Source organism: Pocillopora damicornis, chromosome 1 (genome assembly GCF_964200805.1).
Source record: "Pocillopora damicornis chromosome 1, jaPocDami1.2, whole genome shotgun sequence".
Classification (NCBI taxonomy): Eukaryota; Metazoa; Cnidaria; class Anthozoa; order Scleractinia; family Pocilloporidae; genus Pocillopora; species Pocillopora damicornis.
The window spans coordinates 2,242,160-2,255,425 of record NC_142670.1 but is presented as its reverse complement, the minus strand read 5'-3'; the positions used below and the strand labels follow the sequence as shown (position 1 = coordinate 2,255,425).

Sequence of the window (13,266 nt, the reverse complement as noted above, 5' to 3'; positions counted from 1 at the left end):
TGATTACGTTACGCAAACAAAAAAGTTGAAACTTTATCTGACTTAAGAAAATCGTTTACATTGCAATGGAACAGCCTTGTAGTCAGTCAAGTGTTACTAACATCTTGATAAGAAAGGGAAACAAAAGGCAAGAAACTATTTTCTATCATTTAGTCTTGTTAATATATAAATTTCGGCAAGCCTAAAAGCAGAGCCCCACAGTTATGAATTGTTTACTTAGTATAGAATATTTTTTTCCATTCTGGTAAATAAGCGGCTAAAATATTAAAATTACAGTTTCTAGTGGATCATAAGTGTTGAATTAAAATCGCCTACGGCCAAACTAAATACTTTTGTGACACTACAAAATCTGCTCACGGCACCTCAAATGATCTTGAGACGCAGTAAGATAAATTCCCGATAAAATAAAATGAACTCAAGGTGTCCAAAATTAGCTCACGGCAACAACAAAAAACAAAACACGGAAAATCAAAGCAAAACAGAGAGTGGAAACCAGTCTTGAAACTGTAAGAAATCAAATCATTTCTACGCTGCGCGAGAAAATGCCGAAATGTGAAAATAAACAAAAACAAGAGAACAATTACTTTATGAGATGAAGCCTCAAATTCCCAATTAACGGTCGCCAAATGAAACAAACTTAAAAGAAACTGAAAAGGGCGGGAATGTTCGAAATAAAACAAGACAGGCCGTTTTGCATTGGCCGGCCTGTTCAAACTAATTTAAAGACGCGCTGTATTACCACGCTAAAAACCAAAGTTGTTAATAAATAGGAACTGAAAGAAACTTAAATAAAGGTCAATTTTCATTCAAGATAAAGCCTGAAATGTATCGACAAACTAGAGACAATTCGTTATGCAGCGGCCGCCGACCTGTTCAAATCAGTCGAATTAATTATTCATCCCATAAAACTTATCGCAAATTACATTGCTACACCTTGGGACTCGAGCTGCTTACGCCGTAGCGAATTTCGATACCAAATGAAAAATATACAATGAGTCATGAAGTTCTTTTCGTTTATGTATGACAAGAATCCTTTGAAAGACTTCAAGTTTGAATAGGCTTGTTCTGCTGCCTGACTGTTTAGGGTGTCCCACTGAGGGTAACGGGAGAGGTTGTAAGCCTCAGAGCAGCCTGAAAAAGAAAAAAAACATGTTCGATTGCTTTGCATTGGTACTGACAAAGTTAAGATTAAAATATTACGTCGAATGTGCTTCAATAAATGTGTGTAATGTGCCATTAGGTTAGTAAGAGGGGATAGACCCGAGAGCATAGCTAAATGAACACCGAAGATTAAAGATGGCCAAACCGAAAAAGCCAGTTTTGGGGTGATTTACGTACCTGTATGATCCCGCCAATGCAATCGATCCACAAGGAACTGAGAGTTCTTGAAAAAGACAGGATCCCGATTTAAACATTACGAATGCAAATTGCAAGAGTTGTCGTAGATAACCAGACGGGCACCTGTCAAAAAAAAAGGCAGAAAAATTGTAATGAACCTACTTTTATTATGATTCGTTTAATATAAAATCACTTTGATAGAGGAAATCAAGAGAAGAAAAACCCCCAAAAAACCAGGCCCTGGTTGTTCAACGGGTGGATAACACTATCCACAGAATGAATCACTATTCACCTTTAAGCGTTGTGATAACGTACAACGCTATCCACTGGATGGTGACTTTTCCAGTGGAAGGCGTTATTCGTCCTTTAAACCGACCCCAGGTAATAAAAAGAAATTTTCTTCAACGCACGACGACATCCAATCAAAGGTCACAACATACACATGCACATTACATCAAGCTTACCTCGTGAGAAACACATTTAAAACACTGTAAATGGGATGTTAGGAGATTCGTTGCAAAGCATTACATTAAATCCATAAGTTATACCTAAAATGGAAATCAAAAGAGAGGATATAAAACCATTTTACACAATCACAGCAACACTGCGTACATTGAGTGCCTGAAAGCATGTTGTGAAAGAACATGTAATAAAGGCTAAAGAGAGGGTGTAACTGGGGTACATCACTAGTCAATAGAAATCAACAACATTTATTTATACAACTCGTTATGCCATTTAGCCAATTAATTGCAAGAAAAACTTTGATTTAGTCAGTAAACAGCAAAAAAGAAAAACAAACCAAAACAGGTAAGTCAGTTAATTTGTGCCAATGTTATCCTTTGAAAACTAAGCGTTACAAACAGTTTTGGTCTTTCAAGGAAATGACATTTGTTGACAAAAATCTAAACCTGATAACTAAAACCACAGGCAGAGCATAAATCCGGAGCTTTTCAGAATAATCTGGAATATACAAAGGGTAACAATAGCTAGTTGGGGGTCAGAGTGAACTGAAATTTACATTTTTTTATATCAGAAGTAATGTTGTTTGTTGTAGAAATTAATACAAATATTAATACAAACTCATAACATTACTGTACCTTGTTTACAGTGCACTAAGAAAACTCCAGGAAGTAAGAATGGGTGTCGAGTACTCCTCTTTGTACAGATGTTTGGAGTTGTGTCATCCAGGCAATAGTCACCACGACTTCTTACCACAGGCAGGCAAGGATAGTATTCTACATCATTTGTGCGGTGTACATCCAATTGCACAGCATCTGGTATTGATCCATTTCTGCTAAACGGAGACTTTGCTTTTTCCAACAGGTCAATAATAAATGCAGTCAAGGCCTCAGGAAGCTGATCTCCCTCGACAATGCTAACTATGTCTAACAGGAGTGGAAAAGTTTGCTGGAGTAGAAGCATGTCTTCAGGACACTGCTTGACTGGTTCATTGCCAATGAGTCTGTGGTAAAATGTTTCCAAGGAATCCAATTGGGGGAGAAGTGCACACACCGGGGAAGCTTTTCCTTATGCATTGAAAAGTCCAGCAATAGGTGTTGGAAAAGAGACATCAGATCCATAGAACGAAATGCACCGGGAAAAAAAACTACCTAAGGCAGGTGCACAACACTGCAACTCCAGGTGTAAAGAGGTCATTACTGTGTCTGTAATGTAACCTTGCTAACATCACAGCCTACTTGATCCACCATCTGCCTGACATGTTTTTCAGCAAGGTAAACCCTGTCACAATGCCTATTGATGTCATAAACTATTAAATAATTAGCCTAAATGCAGATCTCTTCAAATAAGGCAAATAAAAACAGGTGATATTTAGACACATTAAAAGTCTATCGCAGTGGAATGCAGGAGGAACTGGAGCTGGTCTTAGTCTGGTCTCAACCCCTCAACTGATCCAGAAAAAGAAGACCTTATTCCAAGGTCTTTGCAGGGTCAATGAGACACACAAGCTTCACCACCACGACAAGGTGCCAGCCCAAGGTGAAGGATTAAAAATATTTAAAATTATTATGTTAATCAGTAATCAAACTGAATCAAGACATAGTCTTCACATCAACAGCTAGATTAATATATTATATCATGCTCACACTCTAAAATAGAACTCCTTGAATCATACTGGCAACCAAAATAATAGGATAAATGATGCATAAAATATGAAAAAAAAATTCAGAAGCATAAATAGCAACTTATCTTCCTGTTTCTCGTGGTTCAGTGGATGGACTCAGTGATGAATAACTAGACTTCAGTGAAGTAGAAAGCTCTTGTCTGAAAGATAGTGCTGTAGCATCACAAATGACAGTGTCCAGACTGTTATCTTTGCCACAGATGGCACAACAAAAACCTTCTTCATAGCTTATGTCAAGAAGGTCCAGGAAACTGTGCCAAGCAAAACGCCAGTGGTGGTATGATAGCAACCTCTTGAAGTCCAATACATCTGCATCAGCCATGATCTCTTGCCAGACACTGTAGTATGTAAATAGAGTGCACCTAAAAAAAGAGAACATAATTTAAATATAGCTTTTTGAAAGACAATTGAATGACATACATGTACAATTTTATTTCATTCTTATTACAATGATTTTCGGTTAATGTCACAGGCAAAAATTCAGAGATACAACAAATCAGAACCTTCTGCTGATACTTTGTTCATTATTTGTTTTTTTCTGCTACCTGATTTTCACTGTAAACCATCATATGCAGACAAATGAGTCTTAGATTGTTTAGTATAATTGCTGTAAATTATAATTGTTGCTATAGGTGCATCTGCTGAGTGTGTTCCAGAAACATTTAAATTTATTGAACTAAGTACATTACTTGATATTCAGATGTCACAATAATGTCATTTTCAAATTCATTGTAAACTTTTGGGTGGTATGTGATTACTTGAAAACATTTCAACATAATGTAATTTTCATAATGCCATTCTCAACACAACATCAAAGTAATGTGCAATAAGTGTGAAGGCCTGTAAGACTTCAACTTTTAAACTGCAACAGAGAATTAATTTATGATACAGAATAAGTTACATGTACCTCCTCTTAAGAAAATGAAACATGAAATCCCTCAACACCTCATAAGAAACAATGTAGGAACCCATGTTTAACAAAGTGAGCTCTGAGCCATCAAACTCCACTTTTCCATCACAGATTTCCTCAACACAAGTATAATATAATACTGAAATGAAACATACAGAAATCATTATTTGCTTATTACAAAAATTTTATGATAAGATGACATAAAATTACTCATACATGACATGTTAGTAGCCAGTCAGGCATGAACCTTTTCATTTTGTATTCAGAACATTTATGCTTGGATAATATATAAATGTAAGTTATATTATTATTGTAAATGGGGAGCTTAAGCACAGACAAGTAGTTTGGTCCATGGACAACAACTGGAAGGTGAATGTTGTTAATTTTGATGCATTGTTAACTTCACCTCCAAATTTAAAAGCTTTAGTTTTAGAATTTAAAACATAAGATTAGGAATGAAAAGTCAGTGATAATTATGTAACAAAGAGGAGAACATTTCTGATTTCTGGCTGCCATCCATGACTGAAAAATATCTGTGCTAGAGTTATACAAAAACCTTGTGTTGGTTTTCAGCAGTCCACCTGTATTCACCTTGAGCTGAGGCAAAATAATAACAATAATTTATTTGGCTTGATGTCAGCTGAGGGTTTGAACACTTGAACACTTTGAGCACTTAAAGAGACAAGGAATTAAAGCAAGGAATTTCTTACCTTCATATTACCATGTCTGCTCTTTCAAAAAGCACAAAGCTTGTGTAGTCTGACTGCCATGAACACTTTGGGCAGGAGGGAGACAAAATGGGAGTCAGCAGCACCAAAGCAGTCATTGACATTTTGCCACAAAGAACATCTTCCAGAGGAGAACACTTTTATGTGTTGATGATACATGGAATGGTATTTTTTTTACAAGATGCTGATCTTATTTTCCACTCTTTACAAATGGTGGCTGCTGCAACTGATTCAGTAGACTCTTGAAAATTTCTCTCTGCAAAAAAATCGACCAGAAAATCAGGCATTTTGTGTTTCATTCTTTCCTCAGATTCTGCTACTTTTGTTACATGCTCACAGTTGTGACACTGGTGATCACAGATAAAGCAAGTGATAAGTGCACCTTGGAGGTCAACTACTCCATGCTGTTTATTTCCATGTACAAAAATGGTAAAATTATTCCCATTCACAGGCAATAAGTCATGATGTTCCTCCTGAGATAGAAAAACAGCAAGAACAAAAAGTAAGTAGACTGTGGAAATGCTACAATCATTTCAGATAGTCTTTACTTAAATAACAGATACAAATGGAAAAATATGATGTTTACAGCTACTTACAGCAAATAATGCACTTGTCATTTCTCCAAGAATATAATAAACTAAGATTCATAAATAGCTGTACTCTAAATGGGGGCCTAGCTGTTTAAATACACAAATTATGTTCTAATATTATTTGACTTAAACCAAAATCATTAAGATGAGTGAAAAATAACCAGAAAAATGTTGAAGAAAGCAAGATTAATGTTAGTAATAATTCCAAAATTTTAATGTTCTAAAGCAAAAAATTCATTCATCTTACTTGGTAAGTGTGATCATGAGAATGTGTGTCTCTGGCAAGTGAAGGGATGATGTTGTTTTCCCTGTCAAAGCTTTCCATCAACTTTTCAGTGGCTTCAATATGGATGCAATTCCCATAAACAGAACTAGCCGCAGTTAAACCTGTGAGAAACATTTAATAAACAATACTTATTATTAGACATATTTATTACTCAATTTAATACTGAAATGCAAAGAAGAAAATTATGGCACAGGGGTCTGGGACATAGTCAAAGACACAGGGGTCAAATTCAAAACAAAATAGCTAACTGAAGACAGCTTATAATCCTGTTACTAGCAGTTGGAGCCTTTCATTTCACAACTGACCCCTGGTGAAAATCTTTCAAGGATCTTTAAGGATCTTACAAGATCTTCATGAGGACCTTTGAGGATCCTCTTGAGGATCTTCATGAGGATCTTCATGAGGATCTTCATGAGGATCTTCAAAATTCTTGTTAAGATCTTCAAGGATCCTTCGTTTTCTTGCCAAGATCTTCAAGGATCTTTGATTTTCTTGCCAAGATCTTCAAGGATCTTTGATTTTCTTGCCAAGATCTTCAAGGATCTTTGATTTTCTTGCCAAGATCTTCGAGGATCTTTGACTTTCTTGCCAAGATCTTTAAGGATCTTTCATTTTCCTGTCAAGATCCTTGAAGATCTTGTCTGGATCTTCAAAGATCTTTACATGAACTTTGAAGATCCTTTAAAGATCTTTGAAAATTCTTTGAGGACCTTCCAAATTCTTGTTAAGATCTTTGAGGATCTCTCATTTTCTTGCCAAGATCTTCAAGGATCTTGTTGAAAATTTTGAAGATCCTTAAAGATCTTGGAAAGAAAATAAAAGACCCTTAAAGATCTTGGCAAAAAATTGAAAGATCCTCAAAAAGATCCTGCAAAGATCTTGACTAGGATCCTCTCAAGATCCTGATTAAATCCTTAAGGATCCTTACAAAGATCTTGAAAGGATCCTTGAAAGGATCTTTTGAGGGTCTTTGAAAGATCCTTGATAAATCCTTGAGGATCTTGAAGGATCCTTGAAAAGAACTTTGCGAGGATCCTTATGAGGATCTGTGTAATATCCTTTGAGGATCTTTATCAAATCCTTGAGGATCTTAACAAACGTTTTTGCTTACAAAGATCTTTGAGGATCTTTTACAGATCCTTTAAAGATCTTTTAAAGATCCTTGTCCTTAAGGATCTTTGGCAGGTCTTTGTCAATCCTTGAAGATCCTCAAAGATCCTGTGAGGTTTTTCCCAGGGTCAGGTTGTTAGAATTCAATAGAAAAAACATTTGACTAGCACACAAGGGTGCTTAAAGGAGGCTGGAGAAATAATTGGCAACAATACAAAAGAGAAGCTGTAAGAAAGAGGATGGGAACTGCAGTTGCCTCCTCATGTATAAACAGAAATGAATGGCACTCTATGAATGTACACATGAGATACTGTTATTGTCTACATTCAAACTGTGACTTGGATGAACAATTTTATTGGAGCATTTTTATAAATTATTTATATCAGTTTATATGCTTGTACTTACTATCTCCTGTGACTGTTGATGACAGTGACTGCAAATAATATGTTTACCTTGTGCCTTCAACACATTTGCAATGATATATCCAAATGTTATCCCTGGGTTCTCTTTCAACAATCACACATTTGACTTCCTGATGGTAGAGGATAAAAAACATGTAAGGTAAATGATTGATTTTGTTTGGCATATGCACAAGTACCACATTATATCTAGTCATGAGTTATCTACATAGCTACTGTGCTAACCGATAAAAACAGACATTTGATTGCGCCCCAAGGGTACAAACCACAAACAATTTGTGCCGAGTCACAGAATGTCTACCCTCCTTGTACATGTACAAGATGCACTACAAACTACAGTACAGAGAACCCAAAATATAAATAAACATTAAACATTAGATATAAAATATTATACAAAATCAAAAATTATTATGCATACCAAAGATGTGCAATTAGGATATTTTATACTACATGTATACAGTGATGTATTAATACTACCCAGGTTTGAGTCTTGTTTAGGTGGAAAGGTCTACTTACTAGTAGTACATAAATTGTGGTCATTTCTTTTTGTACTACAGTACTAGCAGTACAAAACAAGATCAACACTAGTGCTACAAAAATGACTTATAAACAATGATCAGCTTGCTGGCCAAGATTTGGGAATATTAATAATAAGTGCCTCTACCTAGGCCTTATCCTTAATATTTAAGAGAAATATCCCTGGCACTTACAAGCAATTTCTTTGTAACGGTGTTGAAATCCAGAAAAGTGAACCAAGAAATCTTGCTGCCAATAACGGTTAAAAAGCATTGACATTCAACAGCTCTAACATATACACAAACTGTGAGGTAACAGGCACAAGGTCTGTCAGAGAGTATGGATCAGTGGATGAAGCAGAACTTAATTCACCATCTGCAATGATTTCATCATCAGAAACATCCTAGAAATAAACAATAACACCGTAAATATTTAAACTGCTGTGAAATTTACACTCCTATGTATGGTAAGAGATCTGCTTTTAATTAAATAATGCATGTAAAATCCTCATTGGAAAAGAGGAGGTATTAATTATATACGCTTCAGCCCAATATAAAAGAAAATAATTAGGAATAAAAAAATTAATACTGTCATTGTGTGTGATCATCACAACTCATCAACAAAACAGTTTCCTCTGTGAAAAAAAAAAGTCTGTTGAATGAGAAATATCTTGGTTACTACAGACATTAGTTTTCCTTGACTTTTTTCAAACATGTCAACTTCCCATGACTCAAAATAAAATTCTATGACTTCTTTCCTGATCTTTTCCTGACATGTGGCACACACAAATATAATTTATAGAGTACATGCTAAAAGAACTTAAGCTTAAAATGACTGTAAAGTTTCAAGTTCAAGTTTTCAAGTTTATTATTTCACACTGTTTACAGAAAAAAAAACTTAGCATAATATGATTTACAATGATGTAGACAAAATACAAACAGAAATTAACTAGAAGAAAGAATATTTCATCGTGTACAGTGACCAAAGTAGCCAACGAGCTTTCGAGTTGGTCACTGTCATGTGTAGATATGAGTTGGGGTTGGCCACATGTTAAGTTTAATTTATATTAATAGTTACATTAAAGATGATATTGTTATTGTAAGAGAAGAAAGAAATACATAAATACAAGTTAGAATAAAAGGAAAACTGCATTTTGTGAAGCATTATCTTATATAGCTAACAGTTAAACTATGGTTAGTTTTGAGTACTGGATAAGAATCTTTTATACCACTTTTTTTAATAGCATGTATGGAAAACATTTAAATTCAGGTGGTACAGATTCCCAGATTTTGCAAAGAATTTAAATGCAGACATACCATAATTAGTGTATGCTGATGGCTTAAAGAAGTTTTGATTTGAAACATACCTGGTATTATATGAGTGAATCTCTGATGCAGATGTGAGAATATTCAGTAGTACAGCTGGGGTGTTACTTTTGTCATTCTTAAGTTTATATGTAAAAAATGATACTTTTAGTCTGTAAATATTTTCAAGTTTCAAGATTCCAAGAAGATTATAATAGGGGTTGACATGTTCTCTGCCATGAGCAAAGAACATGCTTCATATACATCTATTCTGCTCAGTGCAGATTTTATTTAATCTAGTTTTGTAAGCAGCACCTCAGCTGGCAAGACCATAGTTTAAGTATGGATAAATAAGGGTATAATATAACTGTTTGAGCATATGAAAATCAAGATAGTGTCTTAGCTTATTAATTATACCTACATTCTTTGCTAATTTATTATTTACATGTTGAATTTGGGATTCCCACTGTAGATGCACATCAAGGTATATACCTAGATACTTAATATAGCTTTTGCAATCAATATTGTGGATATTTAAATGTATTTTTTTTCTCTGATGATGTTATTAGCATATAATTAGTTTTCTTAAAAATTTACAGATAACTTATTAATAGAACAATATTTTAAAACTAATTTAATCTCTTCATTCATTGGAAATTCAACCTCGTTTGGATTACTACCGGTAAAGAAAATATTAGTATCATCTGCAAATATTCTAAAAGAAAGCTTCTCAGAGGAGTTTGGTAAATCATTAATATAAAGCAAGAATAACAATGGCCTGAGCATTGAACCCTGGGGAACTCCACATGTAATAGTTTCTATACTGGATTCAATTTCATCAATCTTTACAAATTGAGTGCAATTGCATAAGTAGCTTTTAAACCATTTAAATGAGGTTCCATGGATTCCATAAGTATATAATTTAGAGAGCAGAATATCATGGTTAATGGTCTTTAAGTGGTTAAGTTTATTGGCATATTTTTTATATTCTGCTCTTTTTGGGGGGTTATTTGAGAGAAAGTGTGTTCTATACATGCTTTGTTTAGTTTTGATAGATTTGAGTATACCATTAGTTATCCAAGGCTTACTAAACTGCTTCTGTTTACTTTGGGATATTTGTTTCCTTGATGCATGTTTATGAACATTAAGCTGAAGAGTACTTATGGACTTAGCTGCAACTTCATTTAGGTCATTGCTTTCAATGTAAATACCATTCCAGTCAATTGCTTTGATATCCTGTAGGTATAGTTCTGAATCAAATTGTCTGTAGTCTCTATAATATCTCTTAAATTTTTTTTTTGTACTGGTATATCAACAATGCAAAAGGTTGGTAGATGATCCCAGATATCTATTGTAGCAATTCCAGATATCATTTGGTTAGTGTTGTTGGTATATATATGATCTATTAATGTTGCTGTATAATTCTGGTAGGCTTAGTTATTATTGGTGAGATGTTGTTAGAGTGGAGCATATCTAGGTACTCTTCAGTTTGTGTATGATGGTTATATCTTAAAAAATCTACATTCATGCCTTCCAGAATGCATAGTTGGTATCTATTCTGTAATTTTATAATTAGATCATCAAAATGTTTAGTAAATTCTTCTATATTAGCACCAGGGCGTCTATGAATGGATCTAATAAATATAGGTGCCTTGCCATTACATGGATCGATTTCAACCCAGCACAATTCAACTAGTTGCATATTAAATTTTATATCAAGTCTGGGTACATATTTAACCCTTTAACTCCCATGAGGGACCAAGACAGAATTTCTCCTTACAATATCAATACAATGTCAACCAGATAAGTGATAAGAATATAATAAAATATCAATTTGGAGATAATAAGTTGATCCAATACTAATTTCTCTGAACTAACATTATATGAATTGTATGGTTGACATTTAGGAGAATTACAAATTTGATCTGGGAGTTAGAGGGTTAAGAGTCTTAATGATGTAGATAGCTGACCCACCAGCCGAAGTAGGTGAATCAGTATGATAAAGTTCACAGTTTAAAAGATCCATATTACAAACAGAGTTTGCATTTAATCTGGTTTCAGTAATAGCAAGAATTTCTGGTCTTTTATCAAGGGAATAAATAAAATCTTCAAGCAAAGCTAAATTTTTTTGTAAGCTTCTCATATTACAGTGAAACATTGAAATAGCTTTTGGCCCAGCTTTGGCAATAGCATTATTTATCTGAGATATGGAGTAGTAATTTGACATTGGAATAGTAAGCATTAAGTCAGGATCGGTTTCATCAGATTTATCAGGGTTGGATATCAAATTGAACAGGTCAGTATCTATTACCTGATTGAACTGAACTGACCTTAAGCCATTTGCAATATTAAACTCTCGATCATTGAGGTTGTAGAAATGGCAAAATTTGCAAGGAATTAATTGTAATTCATTCATTGGAGATTGTATAAAGTGAAGAAATATAAATAAATATGAATAATCAGATGTTGAAAAAAAAAATACTCATCTGTTATTAATCTCATCCAAATAATCTTCGAATTCCTCGTGGGTAGAGAAGCTTACAATGGGTGAGGTCTCAGTCTCTTAGGAGGATCTTCCCGTTGGTAGTCCATAAAAATTTGTGATTACGCTGTTGTTTGAATGTATTAATTTTCCCAAACAATCTCTTCCTGTAGGTGGTTAACGACTCATTGATATGAATCTTGTTGTCAATGAAGACACTTTTGCCCATTTCAGCTTGGACAGTAAAAAAAAAAAAACAGAATGGAAAATATTTTTAATAGATGCAAAATTAAGACTTACCAGCACAGCATCTAAAATTGGTCTAGGTTGCAACGCCTGATGAGAAGGATTTTCGAAATCATCTTGACCAGCCGAGGTGGTGACCGTAGTACTCAAATCAGATGTCTTCCTACGTCTAATCTTCTTTGGCACTAACTAGGAAAAACTGCACCGGCCTCTTCTTTCATTCCTCTCGCTTAATTCATTTTCGTGAACGGCGGGAAAAGGTGGTGTGCTGTTATTATCCGCCATTTTGTGGAATGAGGCTACACGGACGTGTATGTGTCGTGAAGTGTACCAGCAGCTGGAGTGAGTCGCAGTCGTTTGTTTTTGTTGTGCACCTCTTTTGTATAAATTCGAATTCCGAAGTTATTTCGCTTTGAGCTGTTGTGATGAGTTTCCGAATTGTGACAACCTTGTCTAACTTCCGTAAGTGGACGTGTTTAATTTGTCTACTGACCTTGCTTTGGACCCACATGAAAGCTTTTGTTTTGACTAACGCAGTGAGAGGTTGATTCAGTTAATTGGATGCATTAGGATCAAGTGCTTTGTTGTTCATTTCGAAAGTCTCGTGAAATTGTTTGGTTTAGTTTTCTATCAACATTGTTTAGCCATCTAAACCGCAAAATATTGAAGCGAAATGCCCTCCATTCGTTTACTTATTATTTATCACACGCAACAAGAATCGAACGTTGTTTGTCTGAGTCACGAAGGGGAACTGAAATTTCATGACGTCATTAGCACTCTTCGCTATTGTCACGATATTTGTCCTAACCCTCTCTAATCGTTCCGCCAAGCATCAATCTGGCGCCAAATCTATCAGTTAATTACAGTGCCCTCCTTACCTCTTGAACAACTGATGACGTCAAGCCAAAGGAATTTGGCGCCGCGTGCTCTTCATATGCCATGGAATTTTTGGCAACGCGAAGTGAAGAGCTACAAGTATAAGTATAATCTTTATTTAAGCACGAAACAATTCATCAGCAATTACATTAACTAAAACTACTTAAAAATTAAAACACTAACTAATATTTAAAAGCTGTTTTCCGTGAATGCCGTGCGTTATAGAGTGGCATTGATCTTGCGTTTAAATAACCCCAGAGACTCTGTGTTCCTTATATCACATGGAAGACTATTCCATAATGTGGCTCCACTATAGCT

At 34.8% G+C, this 13,266-nt stretch overlaps 3 protein-coding genes, 1 long non-coding RNA gene and 2 pseudogenes across 10 annotated transcripts in view; 3 read left to right on the top strand and 3 right to left on the bottom strand.

The window, feature by feature from the left end:
- The window catches only part of LOC149051269 (uncharacterized), a 216,351-nt pseudogene that overhangs the window by 62,451 nt on the left and 140,634 nt on the right, over window positions 1-13,266 (top strand). The window lies entirely within an intron of this gene.
- The window catches only part of LOC149051270 (uncharacterized), a 158,518-nt gene that overhangs the window by 4,618 nt on the left and 140,634 nt on the right, over window positions 1-13,266 (top strand). The gene's annotated exons all lie outside the window — the stretch shown is intronic.
- The window catches only part of LOC113664180 (uncharacterized), an 82,480-nt gene that overhangs the window by 24,425 nt on the left and 44,789 nt on the right, over window positions 1-13,266 (bottom strand). Inside the window, exons 4-5 of one of the 2 annotated variants that reach the window (XR_016184513.1) lie at window positions 1,339-1,461; window positions 19-1,131 (exon numbers count right to left, since the gene is read on the bottom strand). The gene's annotated coding sequence lies outside the window, so the exon portion shown is untranslated. Of the gene's footprint in view, window positions 1-18; window positions 1,132-1,338; window positions 1,462-13,266 lie in introns of those variants that run through there. The other variant, XR_016184514.1, reaches the window with a different exon arrangement.
- LOC149051288 (uncharacterized) overlaps window positions 1-13,266 on the top strand; it is a 64,888-nt gene that overhangs the window by 44,334 nt on the left and 7,288 nt on the right. The gene's annotated exons all lie outside the window — the stretch shown is intronic.
- Window positions 1,801-6,124, bottom strand: LOC149051290 (uncharacterized; annotated as a pseudogene). The gene is made up of 6 exons (XR_016184594.1): window positions 5,957-6,124; window positions 5,102-5,592; window positions 4,389-4,530; window positions 3,547-3,843; window positions 2,436-3,093; window positions 1,801-1,886 (listed from the first exon to the last, which is right to left on the bottom strand). The product of XR_016184594.1 is annotated as an uncharacterized LOC149051290 (transcript).
- LOC149051284 (uncharacterized) overlaps window positions 7,979-13,266 on the bottom strand; it is a 32,990-nt gene continuing 27,702 nt past the window's right edge. The window contains exons 2-3 of the long non-coding RNA XR_016184600.1: window positions 12,127-12,945; window positions 7,979-8,443 (exon numbers count right to left, since the gene is read on the bottom strand). This is a non-coding gene — a long non-coding RNA (uncharacterized LOC149051284). The remainder of the gene's footprint in view (window positions 8,444-12,126; window positions 12,946-13,266) is intronic.